Consider the following 26262-nt stretch of genomic DNA (forward strand, 5'->3'; position numbering starts at 1 on the left):
TTTTTTATTTTTAAATCTCATTTTGTTCGCTTTTGTTCGTTGCATTGGCTCGGGGCGGACGCCGTAAGACATCCGTTTCAGTTCGTTGTTGATCGGTGCACTCAGTTTTTTTATTACAGGGGGCAGCTAACCCTCTGACCGAACACGCTGAGCTACCGTGCCGGCTATACCCTAGACCGACAGTCATTCTTCCAAAACCCTATTCGCGAGTGCAACAGAGTTGGAGAGCCACACACCAGTTGGTGGCTTGCGGAGTATGATGTGAATGTAGATGTAGGTGTAGATGAAATATAATGACAGCTCTCTTGATTGCGCTGTTATCATATACATGATCAATGATCCTAAACTTAACATTAAGATCTTTGTTTGACTGTAGCACGGAGAGGTACTTTGCTGCCACCACAGAATCGAGTGTAAGTTACTATGTTATACACTCCTGGAAATGGAAAAAAGAACACATTGACACCGGTGTGTCAGACCCACCATACTTGCTCCGGACACTGCGAGAGGGCTGTACAAGCAATGATCACACGCACGGCACAGCGGACGCACCAGGAACCGCGGTGTTGGCCGTCGAATGGCGCTAGCTGCGCAGCATTTGTGCACCGCCGCCGTCAGTGTCAGCCAGTTTGCCGTGGCATACGGAGCTCCATCGCAGTCTTTAACACTGGTAGCATGCCGCGACAGCGTGGACGTGAACCGTATGTGCAGTTGACGGACTTTGAGCGAGGGCGTATAGTGGGCATGTGGGAGGCCGGGTGGACGTACCGCCGAATTGCTCAACACGTGGGGCGTGAGGTCTCCACAGTACATCGATGTTGTCGCCAGTGGTCGGCGGAAGGTGCACGTGCCCGTCGACCTGGGACCGGACCGCAGCGACGCACGGATCCACGCCAAGACCGTAGGATCCTACGCAGTGCCGTAGGGGACCGCACCGCCACTTCCCAGCAAATTAGGGACACTGTTGCTCCTGGGGTATCGGCGAGGACCATTCGCAACCGTCTCCATGAAGCTGGGCTACGGTCCCGCACACCGTTAGGCCGTCTTCCGCTCACGCCCCAACATCGTGCAGCCCGCCTCCAGTGGTGTCGCGACAGGCGTGAATGGAGGGACGAATGGAGACGTGTCGTCTTCAGCGACGAGAGTCGCTTCTGCCTTGGTGCCAATGATGGTCGTATGCGTGTTTGGCGCCGCGCAGGTGAGGGCCACAATCAGGACTGCATACGACTGAGGCACACAGGGCCAACACCCGGCATCATGGTGTGGGGAGCGATATCCTACACTGGCTGTACACCTCTGGTGATCGTCGAGGGGACACTGAATAGTGCACGGTACATCCAAACCGTCATCGAACCCATCATTCTACCATTCCTAGACCGGCAAGGGAACTTGCTGTTCCAACAGGACAATGCACGTCCTCATGTATCCCGTGCCACCCAACGTGCTCTAGAAGGTATAAGTCAACTACCCTGGCCAGCAAGATCTCCGCATCTGGCCCCCATTGAGCATGTTTGGGACTGGATGAAGCGTCGTCTCACGCGGTCTGCACGTCCAGCACGAACGCTGGTCCAACTGAGGCGCCAGGTGTAAATGGCATGGCAAGCCGTTCCACAGGACTACATCCAGGATCTCTACGATCGGCTCTATGGGAGAATAGCAGCCTGCATTGCTGCGAAAGGTGGATATACACTGTACCAGTGCCGACATTGTGCATGCTCTGTTGCCTGTGTCCATGTGCCTGTGGTTCTGTCAGTGTGATCATGTGATGTATCTGACCTCAGGAATGTGTCAATAAAGATTCCCCTTCCTGGGGCAATGAATTCACGGTGTTCTTATTTCAATTTCCAGGAGTGTAAGCTGACTTCTAGCGATTAATGTTATCTGATAATGTTGCTAAATACTCTAAATGTTAAAAATTGGATGATGCCCCCACAAGTCGGATGAAACCTATTATAAAGACAATTGCCATTGATGGCTGTTTTATCTATATATAATTGTGTACGAAAATAACAAAGGCATCTTCAAGCATAAGAGACTCTTTCCCATCTTTTGAAGATTCGTAATATTTATATTATAAAACAAAACACATCGGCCGATGCCGCTCGTGGCAGCCGCAAGGTCTTGGTCGCCTTGTCACGGTTTGCGCTGCCCCCCCCCCCCTCGCCCCCCATTTCCTTACCACCAGAGGTTCGTGAACTCCCTAGGGCATGGGTGTGTGTGTTGTCCTTAGTGTAAGTTAGTTTAAGTTAGATTATAAAGTGTGTAAGCCTAAGGGCCGATGACCTCCACAGTTTGGTACCGTAGAAGCTTACAACAAATTTCCAAAAATTTCTTCAGCGATGCGACTCCATAGTTTTTTACCTTCGTTATGCAAGAAACAAGAGGTTGCACGAAATTCGTAAACGGTAAGTTCTAGATTCGACGTGGTTGTTTTAAAAACAGTTTTCTGTCATAGCAGTGTTTCTAATATCGACAAATGCAAGATATCTCGCAGAGAACACGAACGAATAACAGGTTCTTCCACATTTGTCACATCTGTGTCCTTTCTTACTGTATGACTGAACTAACGAGAGCTCAAAAAATAGAATATTACCCATTCTCCCACGCCGTACCCCCCTTCCCTCGTCGACCCGAACTTGAATTGCCAGAGAAGAGGCATTGATGTCCGGTGGCACAAAAGATCAGGCTGACATATAATCCCCTGTTTCCCTACCTTGTCCCTCGCCCAGATAACTAGGCTTGTAACACCGTATACGATAATCCCAACGGTCCACTTTGCAAATTGAGGACAATAGCTTTTAGTGAACAAATGTTAGTTCTCTGAATGGTTTTCAGCTGGAACGAAATTGGTGGAAGGTGTCGGAACAACGGGCCGCGTGTCTGATATAGTTAGACGTTACATTCTCGACAGTCTGATGAAAATTGGACAACGCTAGATCCATGTAAATCGCATTTAGCCCAACATAGTACGTGGATTCGAATCATTAATATGAATGCTTGAAGAGTTCCTATTCCAGTAGTAACCATGAAATGTCTCCGGAAAAATGAAACAAGTCAGGACAGACTGAATCAGAAATACAACTTGAAAAAAGTAGTAAGTGCATGCTCATTGGAGAAAACTGTGCTGGAGCAACGAATGAAGTGGTTTTCACATGTCCAGTGAGTATCGAATGATCTCTTGCCAAGCTTAAGGGAGGTGGTGAAGATGAATTTTGAGAATAAATGAAGCCTACAGAGGCAAGGAAGATCCAAATTAAAGAGGAATAGAAGTTGTGGAAGTATAGGTGAAAACGTATCTCGTGTCTTTCACTTCTTAAAGTACATGAGTACAGGATATGAAAGTAGGTATAGTTACCATGCTCTACTTAGCGATATACGGTATAAGTGCATACATTCGTAGCACTTTTTATTTCATGTTGGTATTCCTATTACTATAGGTTTATTTATCGTTATCATTTTATTTGTAGTTCATTGTTGCTATTTAAGTTTACATATTGTCATTTGGAGATAATATATGGATCTGTGGACGTTAGGAAATGTAGTGCGCCGTGGAGAAATCGGAACGTTTCCGACATTTTCTTCTGTTTCAGTTCAGTAAGTGGGTGACTGCATTGGAGGCCGCCATAAATATTTGCTCCACGGGTAGGGATAATGTAATTGGACAGAGGGCTGCAGAAAAACACTTTTCTCATTTTAAGAAGGATCGTTCTGACATAAGTGACTCTCCACTTTCCGGAAGACCTTCCGGATTTGATGAAGATCGTTTAAAGGTGTTAGTCCGAACTCATCCACGTTAATGCACACCAGAGCTGCAAATGTGATGAACTGTGATCATTCCAGCAATTTGCGATATTTTCATGCATTTGGGTAGGTTCTAAAATTGGTTTATGTGTACGGCATGATCTAAGCCAAAATCTTGAAACTCAGCGGGTGTCCTTACCGCATCTCTGCAATTTCACCGTCAATTGCCTCGTGAACAACATTGACCATTGCTATCCTGTGTCGTTACTAGTGAATAGTAACGGTGTCTTTATGCCAGCATAAGAAAAACGAGAGGAATGATTGAGCCCAAACAAAGAAGGCACTCACCGTACAAAGGCCAGCGCGCATCCACAAGAGATGTTATGAACCTGGTGAAACAGTGACGATTTGGTGTACTTCGAATTGCTTTCTGGAGGTGTAACCATCACTGCTGACATTTACTGTCAATAACTGAGGCGTCTTGCAGACGCAGGCCAAGAACAACGAGCACGAAGACTGCGTGACGTGATGCTACACTACTGGCCATTAAAATTGCTACACCACGAAGGTTACGTACTACAGACGCGAAATTTAACCGACAGGAAGAAGATGCTGTGATATACAAATGATTAGCTTTTCAGAGCATTCACACAAGGTCGGCGCCGGTGGCGACACCTACAACGTGCTGACATGAGGAAAGTTTCCAACCGATTTCTCATACACAAACAGCAGTTGATCGACGCTGCCTGGTGAAACGTTGTTGTGAAGTCTCGTGTAAGGAGGAGAAATGCGTACCATTACGCTTACGACTTTGATAAAGGTCCGATTGTAGACTATCGCGATTGAAATTTATCGTATCGCGACATTCCTGCTCGCGTCGGTCGAGATCCAATGACTGTTAGCAGAATATGAAATCGGTGGGTTTGGGAGGGTAATACGAAACTCCGTGATGGATCCCAACGGCCTCGTATCACTAGCAGTCGAGATGACAGGCATCTTATCCGCATGGCTGTAACGGTTCGTGCAGCCACGCCTCGATGCCTGAATCAGCAGATGGGGAAGTTTGCAAGAAAACAACAATCTACACGAACAGTTCGACGACGTTTGCAGCAGCATGGGCTAACAGATCGGAGACCATGGGTGCGGTTATCCTTAACGCTGCATCACGGACAGGAGCGCCTGCGATGGTGTACTCAACGACGAACCTGGGTGCACGAATGGCAAAACGTAATTTTTTCGGATGAATCCAGGTTCTGTTTACAGCATCATGATGGTCGCATCCGTGTTTGGCGACATCGCGGTGAACGCACATTGGAAGCGTGTATTCGTCATCGCCATACTGGCGTATCACCTGGCGTGATGTTATGGGGTGCCATTGGTTACACGTCTCGGTCACCTCTTGTTCACATTGACCGCACTTTGAACAGTGGACGTTATATTTCAGATGTGTTACCACCAGTGGCTCTACCCTCCATTCGATCCCTGCGAAACCCTACATATCAGCAGGTCCTGTACGGGCCTTTCTGGAGACAGAAAATGTTCGACTGCTGCCATGGCCAGCACCTTCTCCAGATCTCTCACCAACTGAAAACGTCTCGTCAATGGTGGCCGAGCAACTGGCCAGTCATTACTCTTGATGAGCTGTGGTACCGTGTTGAAGCTGAATGGGCAGCTGTACCTGTACACACCATCCTAGCTCTGTTTGACTCAATGCAGAGGCGTATCAGGGCCGTTATTACGGCCAGAGGTGGTTGTTCAGGGTACTGCTTTCTCTAGATCTGTGAACGCAAATTGCGTGAAAATGTAGTCACATAACAGTTCTAGTATAATATATTTTTTTCAATGAATACCCATTTATCATCTGCATTTCTTCTTGGTGTAGCAATTTTAAAGGCCAGTAGTGTAATTCACGATAACTCTAAAACTGCTAAACTCTCAAGAAACAATATACAAGAGTTGAGTTGAGCAGTCATTCCGCCTCCGACCTTATTGACTTGATGTTGTGGCGTCATATTTTCACGTTTGTATGGAACAACCGTCAAGGAACTTCCTCTCGAGTTTAAAATGCTCTCCGAACATGGGTCAATGAGTTCTTCGCCTCAATACTACGTGAATTCCACAGTCTTCGAATCTAAAAGCTACTCCAACAGCAGACGGTTGTAAATTGCTAAGGAGAATACACGTTATTCATGACTAAAGTCTCTGTTATATGGACCTGTTGTGATTATTAACCTTCTGGAAAAACTTCACAAACCTATGCACCAACCCAATAGTTAGACACTGAAGGTAACCGTTAATTGCACGAAGCATACATTCACTCCTGCAAAATACTCCTGCTGATGAGTGAAGCATTGGGTTCTGCACAGGTGACTGGGAGGGCCGGAAGTTATCAGTGCTGTGTTGCGTGCAGCGATAGCGCTGCTGAATGCAAATGCTCGGCTGGCAGCTTGACTTGCATAAGCGGAAATTGTTTGCCATGTGTGATGACTTGAATAGCCGCCGGAAATACTCGCGGAGGCGATCATCCGACGGGACTGCACTGTAATTTCGGCTGGACCGTGTCGTCTGTGTTGCGCATCCTGCCGGCCAATCATCTGGCATTCATTGACGGCATGAAATAATGACGAGATGGCCGTCACGTGATCCGAATAGCGCGATTGGCCAGTTACGTCACCCCAGAGGTTGTGCTAGTGCGAGAATTCGGTAGAATGACTTACGGGGCGGTTGTCGATACCGCTGTAATGCTACCCAGTTGGCAGGATAATATAAATTGCGGAGTCGAGGCAAAATATTTCCTCTGGCGCAGAGGTGGCACTGGAGTCAATGAAATTTTTTTCCGTGATACTGGTAAATGTTGTACAGTAACGTTACTCAAGCATTATCCGATCAGACGAACAATTTGCTTTCGTTCTTGCGGCGGTCATGCATTTCGTATAAATTGATAATCTGGAAGCTGAGCCTTCATAAAATTGTTTTTCTTTTCGGACATTTTGTCAGCAACAGCAATTCATCCATAGTTATTGAAGAGGAGAAGCGTAACTCAAATCAATATCTGATTTCCAATACTTAGGTTTTCTTCTGAGTTTAGGTAAATCAGTTCAAGTGAATGTTGAAATAGAGGGCCACGGCAATTTCTTTCCAAATGTGCGATCTATCCAACACTACCTAGGCTTCATCGTCAACAGAATGCTGAACCTTCCTTTTTGTTCAACAAAGTAGTGAAAGATCTTTTAATGAGATGTAGAATGTCGGCTAACGAACTAAAGCGGACATTCGATCAGCAAACAAGCGTTATGGGGAAGCTTCCTGGAGGGAAGACGACGCCATTTTCGCGAGGTACTATTGAGGAAATTTAGAGAAACGACATTTTAGGTCAACTGCAGAAGTGCGGAAATGTCACGAAGATATGATGCGAGAAATTAGGGCTCGTAGGGAAACCTTTAGAAAGTCATTATTCCTTCATTCTAATTGGGAGCGCTGTATGAGCACGCTGTATTCTCCACGATGCACCGCACAGTGGCTTGCGGAATATTTGTGTATATGTAGATGTAGAAATAGATGATCCCGCCAAGCGAAACTTGCTGAAACGTCCCTGCTTCATTTTCATATCTTACTGTACAGTCATATGTAGCTTGCCTGTAACTAAAATGAGACGACACATTATCTATACTTAATGACAAACCTTTAAGAAGTTGAAAAGGTTTAATTAACTAAGACGAAAGAAACCCAAGCGAAATACACTATGAAAACTCAGTATTCAATTCCTAATCTTATCATGCAAACCTGTAAGAGATGGAGAAACCGAAATGCTAATAAAAATGTGATAAAAAGGAAAGAGAAAGAAGTTAGCAGACAAATATCTAACCGTAGAAGGTTTTTTGCTCGACCAAACCTCTTTATAGTATTTTCCTTCATAAAATAATACTGAAACGAGAAGCATAGGTATTTATCAACTAGTGTTTACCGACGAGCATATTTAGATACTTCTAAAAAATGTTGGAGTTCATTATCACACTATCATAAAAGAAATATTCTTAGCCACGTATTCCAATAAGCTTAAAATTAAACACGACAAATAATTTATAAGGAAAGCGTGGTACCCCTCGAAAACAGTGCCAGTACCGTAGAGCGAAATGTTAAATAATAAACGGCGGACTTTCTCCGACAAATGTGACTAACCTGATGGAACTATTCCAGACAGGAAAAAGGAGCTCGGTCCGCTACCGGGACGATAGCTATGGCACTTAGGGAACGAGAAAACTGAGACGTGAATGAACACGAATTACGAAATGGACGTGGGAATGGCCACGCTCAGAGTCGTTATGGTTATTTTACTCAAGCGACATCTATAAACTTAGTGAGAACGCCGCACCGCGAACATTTATGAGTGACAGCGCGATGACAAAAAACGAAGACTGGAATCCAAAAATTCCGTTTGCCACCCCCTATGAAAATCTACGTTAACGACGAGATAAGCATTAGTATATGAGCTGTTTGAAAGTCCGCATAACTAACCTAGTCGTACACAAAAGAGATGCACCAGGGATAGACAGAGAAAAGTGGTTAATTTTCATCAAACGTCAGTAAATTCTTTTGAAACATATACCACGGTGGTAAGCATGATTTTAGAAACGTATTCGTTGAACAAGGAGCAGTTTTTAGCTGATAGCCATTTGAAGTGGTTACTGTCTGCAACGCAGAAGTCACAAGAGCATAAAACTGTGTTAACAGCAGATTGGGTCAGTCAGGAGAAGTAAGTGCCGTAAAACGTGGACGAGGCAGTGGATGTTCAAAAATGGTTAAAATGGCTCTGAGCACTATGTGACTTAACAGTGGAGGTCATCAGTCCCCTAGAACGTAGAACTACTTAAACCTAACTAACCCAAGGACATCACACACATCCACGATCGAGGCAGGATTCGAACTTGCGATCGTAGCGGTCGCGCGGCTCCAGACTGAAGCGCCTAGAACTGATCGGCCACACCAGCCGGCTTTCCTGTCTCTAAAGCGTAAATTTGTGTTAGTAACCAACAGGTTTCTGTGACAAAATGTTTTTAACTTGTAGCTGATTTTTGAAAATACTTCGTCGTAATTTGACTGCAATCACTCATTATTTGTGTGTAGTATGGTTATAAAGTTATAACGTAACACATGGACTATTAGATATGGTACTGACAATATTTTCTCAAATTTCTGAACCCCTAAAGAGAATAAACAAGGTTTGATATTTTCTAATGGAAATATTTCATTACGATAGCATTTTTGAAGCTAAATATATGAAAATGTGTACTGCTTCCCTGTTAGAAATATGAAAAATACGTGTATCAGCATTTTTATGCAAATTCAATCCCTATCGGAGTCAAACAGGGAATGAAGATTTTCATGAAATTATTTTCTTATGTTAAAACATAGAGGCTGTTGATCCTGTATTGTAGACAACTTTTAAGAAGGAATTTTTCGAAATTCCAGCCCTAACGGGGTGAAATATGGGATGAGACTTTTTTTGAAACTATGTCGCTATTAAAATATATCGGAAGATAGAGCTAAGAATATTGGTATTTCATTTTTCGATCAGAAATTTAAAAAAGGTATTCAATCAGTTTTGGAAAAACAAACTTCTAAGGGGGAGTAATAGAGCGTGCACGTTTTTTTAATGAATCATTATTAAAGAACCAAAACATATTTAAATCTATAGCTATGAAAACTGGTATTTGACATATCAGTAAGATAAAAAAAATATATACGTGTTTTAGAGTTTTTGGAAATTCAACATGTAACAGGATGAAGTATGGAATGAAACCTCTCATGAAAATATTTTGCTATCATAGCAGAATCGGTCATTAAACAGTAGTACATTCAGAAAACACTATGATTCTATGACCTTAGTTAACTCGAAAAATTTACGAGGTGAAGTAAATCAAAGAAAGCTATTTAACACACAGCACGACAAATCGGCGAAAGAAACGGATCTCTGATGTATTAATTTTTCATTATGGCCAATATGAGTTTATAATATTATTCGTGTTGTAACTACTACACAAAGTAATCATTAGTGATGACGAGATAGGTACCACGTTTCAGTGCGAATCCATGGCCAGGCACACCGGTTTGAATGAGAGGATCCCTACCGGGTAGGCGCTAATAACTATAGAACCGCTTACCCGACTTGTTCTTTCTTTTTTTTAATCGCTGTTTGATATTAAATTAAACATTCTGGAACTCAAGTATTGGAAAATAAGTAAAGGGTTTCAAACTCTTTTATAGTGTGTACATTAACACATGAGCAAAACGTATAACAGTATACAGGAAAAACAAAAACATGAAGTCTGTGCACACCACAGAGTTTACGTGAGCGAAGCAGCGGGTTCTATGCTTGTTGTTAATATATGAATGGTTGCAGGTGCTGGGAGCATTTCGTTTTCAGTTGCAATAAGCAGCTACTGCTATATAATTTGACATTCATGAAGAAATGTGGTAAATATGTGCTCGACAGGACATTAGAGCATAGTATGTTTTATGGGTGTTCACTCTGTAGCTAAGTGATCAGTGTGTGCGAATGCTACTTGGGAAACCGGGTACAGTTCCCATTATTGCCAGCCACTTTTCCGTGGTGACAGTTATGGAAAGTGATGCATTCAGCGTTGTCATGCAACTAAAAAGCCTCTTGAGAGATAAGTAACGGCTCCAAGGTCCGGGAAACTAAAAACGGCCGACATACAGATGTGCTGATCCGACACCTATCCATCCAACATCCAAATAACGACGTTAGCAGTGGATGACATGGCGGCCGGTCGGTATTGAATGGGCTATCAAGACCAGTACATGGAGCTGGTAGGTGAAATGACAGCGACGACAGCCTGTGGTCTTGTTTACTTATTCTAACTGCATTCGCATAAAATGCTCTCTTCTCTACACGTTATCACAACGTAGCATGCAGCAATGCAAATATCCCGTTGCATGCAAAGAAACGGAACTTGTTTGTACTATTGCGACGGAAGACCGATAAACATTGCATAGATTATTCTCGTATGTGCATATGGAAGAGATGTTGTCACCAACTTCCGTGGCTGCCAAGGTGAAGGTCACTTTGTAAATGAGAAGGCTTGATTTCGATTCCCACTTCGCTTATTTTCTGTCTTGTAACGCGAGGTTTACCTAAAAAAATTTGTTTCTGTATGAGTAACATTGAGATTCGGATTACAGCTGCTAAAACTAATACATTTCTTTTCGCTACTCGAAGTTGAGCATGAATGCTGCACAGAGTTCCTGTCTAGTATGGAGCCAACGGCACGAAGTTTGTCTTTTCTTCGACGTGGTACAGAATGTCACATGTGATCAGCGATGAGTGTCGTGCAGTGGACTGCGAAATGTCCTTCTGTAGCGCGTAATATGGGTGAATGTGGACAATGAAGAGGATGAGAGGCAACACTTAACCCGGCTTACTGTTGTAGTGAACGACGATTAGCAATTTTATAGGCACACAACTTTTATTTTTGTACGTTTACCAGGCTGATGACTGAAAAAGAAAAGAAAGGTAACAATAACGATACCAGTAAAAGTCTCCTAATTGAGGCAAACAAAATTTCACTTCTAATTTTCCACAGAGGTTCGTGGTAACAAACACACACACACACAAACACACACACACACACACACACACACACACTAGTAACAGACAAATTTAGAGATGAAGACTTAATCTTTAGCGGTCGAAGTCCACGAGGTCGGCATCCAGAGTGAACTGAACTTCGGGTCTGGTTCCAGCGCCTAAATAGCTGTGTTCAGTCAGTCAGGTTTTGGCATAGTGATACTTCCAATGTATGTTTCCATTATCTTGTACACTACTGGCCATTAAAATTGCTACGCCAAGAAGAAATGCAGATGATAAACGTGTATTCATTGGACAAATATATTATACTACAACTGATATGTGATTACATTTTCCACGCAATTTGGGTGCATAGATCCTGAGAAATCAGTACCCTGAACAACCACCTCTGGCCGTAATAACGGCCTTGATAAGCCTGGGCATTGAGTCAAACAGAACTTGGATGGCGCGTTTAATTTGTTTTTTTGTGGTATTCAAAAAATTTAAAAACCTCTCTCACACCGGCCTGATTTAGCTTCACTGATCAGGATAGTAAAACATGCGTATGTTAAGGGAATTTTCATTCACGAAGTAAGCTTATCACATTCACACAGTTCAATACTGTTCTATCCTGATTAAATTGAGCTTAACTTAAATTCCATAAGGCAGTGAAGCAATTTCGAAGTCTCGGTGCGACGATAATTGTCAGTCGATGTCCTGAAAACATTTGTAATAATTATTAACTTTCGGTGATCACATGAGGAAGACCGGAGATCTGCTGGTAAGACCGTGTTAGGCTATTTCTTTGAAGTAAATGGGTATCTTGAGCATACAAAACGGCAGGTTCGTCCAGTGTAAATCAGATCCCGTGCAACACAGCGTAGCAATCAGACACTGTCAATAATAATCAGTTAAGTAATACGCGAACACACATACTTTAGTTCATGTATAAATTCCTTCTCATACAGAATCTCATCAAGATGGCGACTACCTCAACAATACAAAGATATACATCCTCCTTCTTTCACGGCTAATCGGCAAGATCCTTAATTCTTTTCATAAGAGAAAACATAGATATCGGAGAAGCTATTCCATGGAGTAAATGGACGCTCAAAGGAATAGTAGGGCTTGAAACTACTTTGCATTGATAATCATCGTATATTAAAGCTTAGGAATCGTTAAGACAAGAAGAGATATTTCGAGATATGCACTGAGTTATATAATTTATAAAATTTCTGAAAATATCGCGGAGAGACCGCTGCAAGAGACATTACACGTGTATAGGTACAGCTGCGATGCAGCTTTAACACGATACCACAGTTCATCAAGAGTAGTGACTGGCGTATTGTGACGAGCCAGTTGCTCGGCCTCCATTGACGAGACGTTTTCAGTTGGTGGGAGATCTGGAGAATGTGCTGGCCAGGGCAGCGGTCGAATATTTTCTGTATCCTGAAAGGCCCGTACAGGACCTGCAACATGCTGTCGTGCATTATCCTGCTGAAATGTAGGGTTTCGCAGGGATTGAATGGAGGGTAGAGCCACGGGTCGTAACACATCTGAAATTTAAAGTCCACTGTTCAAAGTGCCGTCAATGCGAACAAGAGGTGACCGAGACGTGTGACCAATGGCAACCCATACCATCACGCTGGGTGATAAGCCAGTATGGAGATAACGAATACACGCTTCCAATGTGCGTTCACCGCGATGTCGCCAAACACGGATGCGACCATCATGATGCTGTACACAGAACCTGGATTCACCCGAAAAAATGACGTTTTGTCATTCGTGCACCCAATTTCGTCGTTGAGTTCACCATAGCAGGCGCTCCTGTCTGTGATGCAGTGTCAAGGGTAACCGCAGCCTTGGTCTCCGAGCTGACAGTCCATGCTGCTGCAAACGTCGTCGAACTGTTCGTGTAGATGGTTGTTGTCTTGCAAACGTCCCCATCTGTTGACTCAGGGATCGAGACGTGGCTGCACGATCCGTTACAGCCATGCGGGTAAGATGCCTGTCATCTCGACTGCTAGTGATACGGTTCTGTTGGAATCCAGCATGGCGTTTCGTATTACCCTCTTGAACCCACCGATTCCATATTCTGCTAACAATCATTGAATCTCGACAAGCGCCAGCAGCAATGTTGCGATACGATAAACCGCAGTCGCGATAGGCTACAATCTTACCTTTATCAAAGCCGGAAAATAGATGGTAGGCATTTCTGCTCCTTAGACGAGGCATCACATCAACGTTTCACCAGACAACGCCGGTCAACTGCTGTTTGTGTATGAGAAATTGGTTTGAAAGTTTTCTCATGTCATCACGTTATAGATGTCGCCACCGGCGGCAACCTTGTGTGAATGCTCTGAAAAGCTAATTATTTGCATATCACAGCATCTTCTTCCTGTCGGTTAAATTTCGCGTCTGTAGCACGTCATCTTCGTGCTGTAGCAATTTTAATGGCCAGTAGTGTATGTAAATAGCCGGTGCTTTTGGTACGCCTTTGACATTGAGAACCCAGTCCTCTGTGGTGTAATATGGGTTACCGTCCCTCAGGGGCTACGTTGACTCCGGCGTAACACAGTCCACTTTTCTCGGTTAGAATGAAGGAGACTTCCTGCTTAGATTCCCAATACGACAAATTGATGGTCATAAACGGTGGCTCATAGACCCACTTGATGTGTCACTACAGGGAGGTTTGGGATGTAGCACAAAATATGGCCACAAAAAATTTCACCATTATTTTCCATAACCTCTCTTTCTGGAGAAATAACGGCGTTGAAAATAATTTCTTCTGTAGTTCTTTGCTGTTCTTCAGTTTCTCTAGACAAATGTCATCATTTGGCAGAATTTAAAATATTAAAATGGTGTTCATCACACACAGTGACAGTCACAGTGATAGTAATTAGGCATAAAAAATGTATATTTTAAAATTGTAGGAATGTATGAATACCTTGTTAAAATTTTATGGTCTTGCGGAAGATTAATGAAAAATCTTAGAAGCTTTGTAGTGACCATATATATAAAATTGCCTTCCATTGCGATTTCAAAGTTTGAAATTAGGCTCAAAGGTGCCTACAAATTTCCTCTGTAATGGCGTGGAAGCATGGCACCGTGCGTTATCACCCTAGGTCTCGGCGACGCTTCGAACAGCAAAGTGTCTAAACTTGAGGGAAAACAAGGCCGCAGCTCGGCAGTTCATGTGAGCTCATTGGCACCAAATTTCACCTAAATTCTGCGCAATGCCGCCCTAGACGTGTCACACGATGAGAAGGTCGTCACAGCCCCTCGTTCCCACGCTTCACTCTTCTTTTTGACTTCTCTAAGATGGAGGTCAGAACCGCGAAACCCAGCATTTAAACCGCTCCATTTTCTCATGGATGGCCGAGGAAAATATTGCAGATATACCACCGCTCAGAATCTACAGGAAAAGGCTTCAGGGGGTGTCACATATGGCGTCAATGAAACCAATTCTTTCACTGAGGCTTTGATTCCCACACATTTCGCGATCGAAAACGGCATTTCGACATGCGATGAGCAGCAAGAAGATGTTCTTGACAACCATTGACGTTTCTGAAACCTTCGGACGTTTCAACCCTTCTGTAATGATATTGTCAAGCTGAATCGCCACTGGACGTGATCACACACCTTTGTAGTGCAGTGCGATCGCAAATTTTGCTCTCGGCTGCAGCTTGATACCCCGAGGCACCATACAAATCTATTCCAAGCAGTTAATGATACTTATGCTTTTTAGCCTTTCTGTTTTACGCCCTCGTGTGGCATGATCACGAGAGAGTAGAACAAACGCGTAAGTAAAATGGCAAAAGATCCAGCTATGAACCTCCCCTCCCCGCCTTCCAAAAGAGTTCGGCGGCACCTTAGGTGCCACCTACGCATCTTTGTTGAGCACGATAGAAAAGTATCTTCAGTAATTTCGACATTAAATCTGGCTGGCAACTGTTCTAGCACCTGAGGGTTAGACAAGCCTATTAACAAACGTTGGTTGGAGTTTGCCTACATTCAGGCGCTAGAGCAGCCTGCAGGCCGAATTAGTGTCGAATTTTCTGACAGGTACAGTTGTAACGCGCTGAAAAAGTTGTCTGGTTAGCATTGAGGGTGTTGCCGAACTGGGGGTCTTACAGCGAATCTTTGTGATTTTATTCATGCACATGCACCGAAGAAACGCGAATACCTTTTATGCTTCAGATCTCTCAAATTTCTCTAAATCTGTACATGAGAACAAAAATTTGGGTCGCGGAGCACTCCAAGGGGGTATGATCTCGTTCAGTGTGAATGCAGCCCCGCAATATACTTGAAGAATGGTTTAAACGTCTGTGGGTGTCAGACTGTCCAAGCTTTTCAAGAACATATTTATGCTGCTCATCGCACAACGAACTGTCCTCTTCAACTGCAAAATGTGCGGGAAGCCCACAGTAAGGGGTGGTTCCATTGACACCCTTTATAACTCCCCAAGACTGATTTTTGTTTTTATTCTATGCAGCAGTTTATCTGAAATATTTTCCTCGGCCACTCAGAAGGAAACCGCGTGATTTCAGTGCTGTGTGTCAAGGTTCTAACCTCCATAGAAGAGATGTCAAAAGAAAGAGTGAAATGTAGGTAAGAAGGGCTATCACGACCTTCTCATTATGTGTTGGGTAGAATTTCGGTGAAATCTGGTGCCAATGTGACATCATTAACGTAGCTCACAGTTCACATGAACTTCCTCGCTGTGGCCTTATTTTTTGCATGTGTCGACATCTTGCTGCTTTAAGCGTCTCCGAGCCTGAGACTACTGTGGCAGGGTGCCACACTATTGCACCACTACAGAGGAACGTTGTAGACACGCTTGAGTCAAAATTCAAATTTATGCGTTGCAGTGGGAGGCAATAACGAGGTTCCAAAAAAGTGGTCCTTTAGTTTTGTTACGCAGTGTATATGAAATCGTTGCGTCTGGAGGACAGGGAACACTGGGCTAATTGGGGGAGGGTGTTGTAACTTGGAACACTTTTCAGACTTTCGCCTCTAGTCGGCCCTGTAAGGGAAGCAACACGTACTTTCTTTTGCTAATCCAGAAAATAAATACAAATTTTCATGAACTTGAAAAGGTCAAGAAAGAAGAGCGGCGCGTTTTATCACGGTATCGTTTAGCTGGCGAGAGAGCGTTACCGATATGCTGAACAAACTCCACTGGCAGACGTTACAAGAGAGACGTTGTGATTTACGGAGAGATATACTATTGAAATTTAGGGACAGCTCTTTTCAGGGGGAGTCAGACAACATATTACTTCCCCCCACATACATGTCGTGTATTGTTCACGAGGAGAAAATTCGAGAAATTAGAGCCTATACAGAGGTTTACCGACAATCATTCTTCCCACGCACTATTCGCGAGTGGAACAGGGCTCTAGGGACCAGATAATGGTACTAAAAGTACCCTCCGCCAGACACCATCAGGTAAATGGCGGAGTGTGATGTAGATGTAGAAAAACGCATTCAAAGGGAAATATTTTCATATAAATTTTCATCCACTATTTCACCTGCTTAGGGGCTGAATTTCTAAAAACACTAAAACAGTTGTTTTTTAAATTACAGTCAGAAAATCAAAGATCAATTTTCCTAATTGTAGCTTCCAAAGTACGTTATTAATACTTCAACAGTGATATATTGAAAAAAAAAAAAACTTACACCTGTTTTGCTCCCTTAGTAGTAAACGATGAGTACAGTGTAAGATGTACAACCTCTCCAAATTTCAAGTTTCTATGCCTAGCAGTTTGAGACAGTTCCCTTTAAGTATACAGCTTACAAAATGATATAAATACAAGTCTTGGAAGATTTTTCTTTAATTCCAAAGTTCATAGTTGCCATTTTGATGGAATACAGCATCACTGAGCACACTAAATTCAACTACAGAGATTGTCCGTCTACTGTATCCTCCAGAAGATATGGGTTCAGCCCAGATACGAAATCGGCGAGCTGCCTATGAGTCAGGCGGAACACAAAGTCACGCCGCCTCGACAAGGACAATACATCACTTCTGCCTGGCGTCACACAAATAGTTCCCAAGTGGACATCCATCTGCTAACATTAGATGTAAGCAGACATTGGCTACATCTGGTTAGTCAAGCAGTGCTCTAAGGCAATCATGAGAGTATCAAGAGTGTCTCAGGATTTATTTACAGTCACCACCGAGAAACTCAAACTCGATAAAAGCGACGCTCCTCATCGTTCACTGGACCTAGAACTGTACCAGGCTTAAAGAAAGGCACTTATGAGTGGACAATGAACGTAATTGCCATGCATAATTTTCATACTTCAGTCAAGTACTATACATCCTCAACAAAAGTTTGGAATATCATAGAGTTTATTTCGACGACACCTCATAGTACACCTACTGAGGTTTGTACAATACTTTGTTAACAATGTAAATATAATTCCTTCTGAAAACAAGAACGATTTTGGTTGGTTACAAAACTCGTTACAAAACAAAACCGGCTCTCTCCTAACCATTAAAACAAAAATCTTTATCTCGTGATGATCATTATCGGTCTGTAGTATTGAGTGTGACCTCCTTAGACACGGATGAGTTCTACCTCTCAGTGAATCATACTCTGATGAGATCATCAAGTGGGTCTTGGGGCATGAGGTCCCACTCCTCAATGGCACCTTCAGTGAGGTCCGGAAGTTTGTCAGGTGGGTTCTGAAGCTGTGTAACGGCCACTTTCAACAGGCCCCATGCAAGTTCATTTGCATCCATGTCTGGGGACTGTGCTGGCCAATGCATTCGGCTGAAGTTGCATCTTTGAAGATACCGAGACAATGTCAGAATACGATGCGGTTTTGGTTTGTTGTCGACTAGAATGAAGTTGTCACGGACATCAAGTCTGCAGGGCCTTACAGTTCTTCGTTTTGTGTGATACCTGTTGGAGGTATCGGGGACCAGTCAAATTCCCGTAGATGGTAATTAGAGCGGTCCGCCATCCCATGATTATTGCCTCCCAGATAATTACACTTCCATCTGGAAACGGACGGACTTCCTGAATGTATCGATGTTCCAGGTGTCGTCTAGAGCATCCCCAAGCCATAACACGTCTAGTGTCCGGTCGCAGGCCAAGTCTAGTCGCGTCAGCAAACATGACATTACTCCATTCTGCAATGGTCCAATGTTGATGTGGAAGAGCCTAGTTCTTTCGATTGCGTCGGTTCCGTCGGTTCAGGGTAAAGGTCTCATTGCTCGACGACCACCGCGAGGTCTATAGTTAACATTTACCTCGTCGTAGTACTTCCTCCACACCTCAGACGCACCACTTTGACTGACATATAACTGACCAGCAACCTCTTACTGTGTGTGACGTGCTGAAAGTAAACCTGCTATCCTGACTCTATGAAAGTGTTGTCTGCCTCTATATGGCACGTTACTGCAGTGCTGAACACAAACTGAATGAAGCTGGAATGCTAGTGATGTGTCGCTTCGGCAGTGGTATGCTTTACATGCCTGGGAAACGGCCACAGTACATGGCTCTAACTGGATAACGCACGAAGCTCATAAGTCATTGAGACCTCTAGTATCGTAGACAGCATTTGACGATAGCATTTGAAACTTTAGTTGAGTAGTGTACAATAAATCGTAAATTTTTCCTAATCTTGACACAAAAGAAACGAAGACACTCTAACAAAATGAAACGCCTCCAGCCGTCCTTATGATCTTATTTATTGTGTAGCTACCAGTTTCGGTGCTTTAATGCGTAATCTTCATGCCTTAGTTGATGGTGAAGGGGTTATCACTATCCACAAAACGCTACATAAGTGGCTCAAGCAATCTGTAACTGTGATGTCAGCGCTCCTACCATCAACTGCCAACTCAAGACCTTGCCATTGGACACTGAAACACATCAACTGCGAAAGTTGAGAATTTGTGCCAGACTGGACACCCTCTCGTCCATCCAGATAGCACAGCCACCGAGAGCACAGATGATGGTGCGACTGGAGGGACTATCTCGCGTACGCCTCCAGCGAGACACATTCTCACCTTGTATGTCCACACACTACATTCGTCGTGTCCCACTTCAACACAATCATTACTCTTGGAAGACATTCTTCCAAGTTCCGTAAGAGTTGAGGGCACATGTGTGAAAGAACAGACACCATATCCATATGTGTATATAGTTCTGGAGACATCGGCCATGACCTTCTTCTTCTGTGCGGATGCACACATATGCCCCGAACTCTTACGGGACTTGGAAGAATGTCTTCCACGAGTAATGAGTGTTTTGGGGTGGGACACTATGGATGTAGTGTATGGACATACAAGGCAAGTGTATGAGTCTCTTGGTGGCTCAGATGGATCGTGTTCGGTCAGACGGCTAGCTGCCCTCTGTAATAAAAAAAACTGAGTTACTAGATCAACAACGAACTGAAAAAAAAAGATGGATAGAGCGTCTGCCATGTATGCAGGAGATCCTGGGTTCGAATCCCGGACGGGGCACACATTTTCACCTGTCCCCGTTGATTTATATCAACGCCCGTGCGCAGCTGACGATATTAATATAATTCTAATTTCACTCATTACTTGAGTGTATTTGGCCGCCGACCTCTAATGGAAACGATGTGTGTGTGTGTGTGTGTGTGTGTGTGTGTGTGTGTGTGAAACTTGCCATTTCTCCTTGTTATTCCACAGTGATCGGAGTTCTTGGTGCAAGTGTTTACGTGGAACTGTGTGTAGCTTCAGTATTTAGAATCTGTCATTTAGCTGGCAGTATTGGGGCTCGCTGTATTGCAGTAGTTCGAGTAACGAAGATTTTTGTGAGGGAAGTGATTCATGAAAAGTATAAGATTATAGTTAGTCAGGCCCATTCTTTTGTAGGGATTATTGAAAGTCAGATTGCGTTGCGCTAAAAATATTGTGTGTCAGTTTACTGACGATCAGTATAAGTAAAGAGAGAAATGTCTGAGTACGTTCAGTTTTGCTCAGCTGTTTGAAAATCAAATAACGTAAGGGGTTTATCAGCACAGTAATTCATTAACTTTTCTAAGAGTACCTTTCAATATCCTCCTAAACAAGTTTTTGTGCAACATGTGCTAGCCATGAAATATATATATATACGCAATGCACCCATGGAGATGAAAATATACCAATAGAAACATATTTTTATTTGCCATGACGCACAGGAAAAATGTTCATAATAGAACCTTTCTCTTGTACAATAAATTCGAAGTCTACAACGATTCACGCAACATGCAGTACTGTTGATCGCTATCGTTATACCATTGCTGACAAATTTCGCATTATTTTATGAAAGGATCTTCGCGGGCCCTAGCTGTTGCAGATCACATATATCAAAGAACACTGAATGAAGAACGTGGAATATCTTACTGTGACATGCGATGAATTTCTATTTTCGTTTTTCTGTGTAAAATATGCTCTGTAATCAAAATCACAATGAAAACGTTTGGTTGTGGACTTTTGTCGAAAAGCTAAACGGAAACGAACTATGTATATCTTTTACTGCAAAACAAATGAAATTTTACTCCAATTATTCTTGCCATTTTTGGATTCTTTTTCATCCGACTGTTGTAGAGTAAGCACACACGTTTCTATGTACCGTAACTTTAGAGAAAATGTAATATGTCTTTTTGCAATGTGCAAGCGGAGTTTAGTTGCAGTATCAGAAGTGTTGATGTTGCATGATAATAACCATAACTTCGTATGAATATTGGCACATTTCTTGTCAAAGGCTGTTAAGAAAAGATTGCTAACGAACTGTTCGGGAGTGGAACTACCGAACACGTTACGTGTTCTCTCGCTATTTTCTCAGTATCGCTAAGCAGAACCACCCTGAGATCGAGCTGCCGATTATTTCCTTTCATTGCTTACGTAAATTTCTTTTTACGTGAGAGTCAGTTAGGTTGATCGGTCAGTTAATTACTAACAATGACGTCGGTAGTCGCTTCAATGGCTTGCCTTACGATATTAACAGTCAGTAACCTGATAATTACAAGAATTCGTAATTTACATATTTCGACAGTAATTATTAATTTCATTTATCTCTATTTTTTCTTCCGTTTGACCGTCCCTGAGCGTTTCTCTCTCCCGTCACGGAACTACAACACAATCAGTATTTTTAACTACACTCCTGGAAATGGAAAAAAGAACACATTGACACCGGTGTGTCAGACCCACCATACATGCTCCGGACACTGCGAGAGGGCTGTACAAGCAATGATCACACGCACGGCCGTCGAATGGCGCTAGCTGCGCAGCATTTGTGCACCGCCGCCGTCAGTGTCAGCCAGTTTGCCGTGGCATACGGAGCTCCATCGCAGTCTTTAACACTGGTAGCATGCCGCGACAGCGTGGACGTGAACCGTATGTGCAGTTGACGGACTTTGAGCGAGGGCGTATAGTGGGCATGCGGGAGGCCGGGTGGACGTACCGCCGAATTGCTCAACACGTGGGGCGTGAGGTCTCCACAGTACATCGATGTTGTAACCAGTGGTCGGCGGAAGGTGCACGTGCCCGTCGACCTGGGACCGGACCGCAGCGACGCACGGGTGCACGCCAAGACCGTAGGATCCTACGCAGTGCCGTAGGGGACCGCACCGCCACTTCCTAGCAAATTAGGGACACTGTTGCTCCTGGGGTATCGGCGAGGACCATTCGCAACCGTCTCCATAAGCTGGGCTACGGTCCCGCACACCGTTAGGCCGTCTTCAGCTCACGCCCCAACATCGTGCAGCCCGCCTCCAGTGGTGTCGCGACAGGCGTGAATGGAGGGACGAATAGAGACGTGTCCTCTTCAGCGATGATTGTCGCTTCTGACTTGGTGCCAATGACGGTCGTATGCGTGTTTGGCGCCGTGCAGGTGAGCGCCACAATCAGGACTGCATACGACCGAGGCACACAGTGCCAACACCCGGCATCATGGTGTGGGGAGCGATCTCCTACACTGGCCGTACACCTCTGGTGATCGTCGAGGGGACACTGAATAGTTCACGGTACATCCAAACCGTCATCGAACCCATCGTTCTACCATTCCTAGAACGGCAAGGGAACTTGCTGTTCCAACAGGACAATGCACGTCCGCATGTATCCCGTGCCACCCAACGTGCTCTAGAAGGTGTAAGTCAACTACCCTGGCCAGCAAGATCTCCGGATCTGTCCCCCATTGAGCATGTTTGGGACTGGATGAAGCGTCGTCTCACGCGGTCTGCACGTCCAGCATGAACGCTGGTCCAACTGAGGCGCCAGGTGGAAATGGCATGGCAAGCCGTTCCACAGGACTACATCCAGCATCTCTACGATCGTCTCCATGGGAGAATAGCAGCCTGCATTGCTGCGAAAGGTGGATATACACTGTACTAGTGCCGACATTGTGCATGCTCTGTTGCCTGTGTCTATGTGCCTGTGATTCTGTCAGTGTGATCACGTGATGTATCTGACCCCAGGAATGTGTCAATAAAGTTTCCCCTTCCTGGGACAATGAATTCACGGTGTTCTTATTTCAATTTCCAGGAGTGTACTTGAATACACTGTACCAATGTTCCGCAGTAATATTGTGGACCATTAATACATTATTATTATCAATGTATTGTTAAGTTTTCGTAATAGAAATATCTGAGGCCTTTCTCTTGTACTATAAATTCTAGAGTGAAACGCTTCAAGTTCACACTAATTCACTCAGCATTCCGTACTGTTGGTCAGTATCGTTATGTCGTCGAGTCCGAAGGGATGAAAACTTTCCAGTTATTTTATGAAATGATCTTCGTGGGGAGAAAGCTGATTCTGTGGTGCCACCGCCAGACACCACACTTGCTAGGTGGTAGCCTTTAAATCGGCCGCGGTCCAGTAGTATACGTCTGACCCGCGTGTCATCACTATCAGTGATTGCAAACCGAGCGCCGCCACACGGCAGGTCTAGAGAGACTTCTTAGCACTCGCCCCAGTTGTACAGCCGACTTTGCTAGCGATGGTTCACTGACCTCTACGCTCTCATTTGCCGAGACGATAGTTAGCATAGCCTTCAGCTACGTTATTTGCTACGACCTAGCAAGGCGCCATAGTCAGTACTATTGATATTGTAAATCATGTAAGGTGAAGAGCGACGTTCGTCATTAATGGGATTAAAGTTAAGTATTCCACCAGCTATGTCCGTTTTTCTCAATTCTAATTCCCTTGTCATGTTCCAGACCCCACGCCAGCCTGTGTGAGCTGAAACGCGTGCATTTCGGCCTCCTTTAGCAATACGGTTGGCTCTCCTGCAACCACAACAGAATCAGCCCATGTATTTAACAGCGCACTGAATGAAGATCTATGAGTGATCTCCCAAATGACAAACAGTCAAATGGTCAAATGCAATTAGTTATTTAAGGAATAGTTGGAAACTACAACTTTCACTTAATACAAATATTTGGAGCAAAGACTAAAGAGTCACTGATCCATTTTCGCCCCTTCCTCCTTGTTGACTAATTGAAATGGAAATGGTTGAAATGGCTCTGAGCACTATGGGGCTTAACATCTGTGGTCATCAGTCCCCTAGAACTTAGAACTGCTTAAACCTAACTAACCTAAGGACATCACACACATCCATGCCCGAGGCAGGATTCGAACCTGCCACCACAGCGGTCACGCGGTTCCAGACTGAAGCGCGTAGAACCGCACGGCCACACCAGCCGGCTGTTGACTAATTGTTCTGTAATAATGATGAAATTACTATGAAAGTGTTTCGTAGAGCGTGCTGTTGTACTGTGTCGCGGTTAGGAGGTGATGAAGTGGAAGACTGGAGACAATGGATATATGTACCAAAAAGTGGAGACGATGAAAGGACTCGACATGGTGAACAATGAACAAGTGCTTCCCATAGTGAGAATGATCAGCTTAATACTGTCTGTAATCAAGAATGAAAATCTGGAATGGCCTGAAGACGGAAAAAAATGGTTCAAACGGCTCTGAACACTATGGGACTCGATTGCTGTGGTCATCAGTCCCCTGGAACTTAGAACTACTTAAACCTAACTAACCTAAGGACATCACACACACCATTGCCCGAGGCAGGATTCGAACATGCGACCGTAGCAGCAGCGCGGCTCCGGACTGGAGCGTCTGGAACCGCACGGCCACCGGCGAAGACGGAAACGGAATCATAAAAAAATAATTGATGAACATGTGGAGGTGAAGGGATAGCAAGACGAAGGATTCAGTTCTCGGATGATCTGAAGGAAGTTTGAAAATTTAACTTACTGATTAAGATAAAAATGGGCGTGATAACAACATGCTAGCAGAGCAAAAAACTAATAAAAGAATGAATTAATGATTTTGGCACCTACACAGGACGACGAGGAAAATTATGGCCAGCTATTCGCCTCATATTTTCTGGTGTGTTCGCTACGTGACAGGAAAATGAAATAAGTTGCCGAGAGGGGAATAGGAGGTGGAGGGAGGGGGCGGGGGAGAGAGAGAGAACGGGCAGCGTTCGGCCAACAGCTGCACTTGCCTTCAGTGGAAGTTGCCGGCGCTCGTGGTGCAATGACCTTGCAAATAAAGGCAATGAAGTCGAGTTCCTCTAGTAACGAAAGTTGGCGGGAACTTCGTTAAGATATTAAGTCAAAAAAACTTTGCTTGAGGTAGGGCGAATCGGCACGCCAGCAAAGACGCTTCGGAAGATAACCATTGCGTTCAGGTCAATAAATTTAACTGACAGCGAAGGGAGGCCTTTCGAACTTGCATAATTTCGCACACGATTTCTTACACACTGCTCTGAGTGCGAATCGCCGATGTTCAGGAAGCAGGAACGTATGATACAGCGAGTGATTTGTATGCTGAAGGGAAGGGGCAACATTTGGGTGTACGGAGAATCACTGAGAACTAGTCAAGAAATGTATAATGACCAAAGTGTTTGAGAAGGTCACGTATAGTAGAACAGAATCTAACCTTAGCGACAGTAAAATCCTCATTAAATCAAAGTTTGGGTTTCATAAGTATTGCTCTACTGAGAATGCCATTTATATGTGCACTCATCAGACATTAGAAGAATTAAATAATAAAATAGTGCCAGCTGGTATTTTCTGCGAACTACCGAAGGTATTTGACTGTGTTCAAAATGGCTCAAATGGCTCTGACCACTGTGGGACTTAACTTCTGTGGTCATCAGTGTGTGTGTTTGTGTGTGTGTGATTGTGAAATCTTATGGGACTTAACTGCTAAGGTCATCAGTCCCTAAGTTTACACACTACTGAACCTAAATTATCCTAAGGACAGACACACACACCCATGCCGAGGGAGGACTCGAACCTCCTCCGGAACCAGCCGTACAATCTGTGACTGCAGCACCCCAGACCGCTCGGCTAATCCCGCGCGGCTGGTCATCAGTCCCCTAGAACTTAGACCTACTTAAACCTAACTAACCTAAGGACATCACACACATCCATGCCCGAGGCAGGATTCGAACCTGCGACCGTAGCGGTCGCACGATTCCAGACTGTAGCGCCTAGAACCGCTGGGCCACTCCGGCCGACATTTGAATGTGTGAACCAAAGTATTCTTCTTGATAAATTGTTTATGGAATTAATGGTTAGCCAATGAAATAGATATCATAGTTAACCAAAAGAATGCAGGAAGTTGTACTTAGTAATTCAACCAATATAATCCAGGGACGTAATTCCGACTGGGAAGAAATCACATAAAAAGTTCCGACAGGTTCAATCGTAGATATACAGGCGTTTCTCCTGTCTGTAAACAATCTTCCGCCTAATATACAAGAAGCAGGTTTATTTCTTTTTGCAGATGACACTAGTACTGCAGTCAATCCAAACATACAGGTGCAAACAGAAGAAATGTCAAATTATGTTTTAAAAAATTATTGACTGGTTTCCTGCGAATGATCTCACACTCCGTTTTAAAAAGAGACCACATACTCACTTCTGCACATCTAGGGCTACAACACCAC

The sequence above is a fragment of the Schistocerca gregaria genome, chromosome 6 (genome assembly GCF_023897955.1).
Source record: "Schistocerca gregaria isolate iqSchGreg1 chromosome 6, iqSchGreg1.2, whole genome shotgun sequence".
Classification (NCBI taxonomy): Eukaryota; Metazoa; Arthropoda; class Insecta; order Orthoptera; family Acrididae; genus Schistocerca; species Schistocerca gregaria.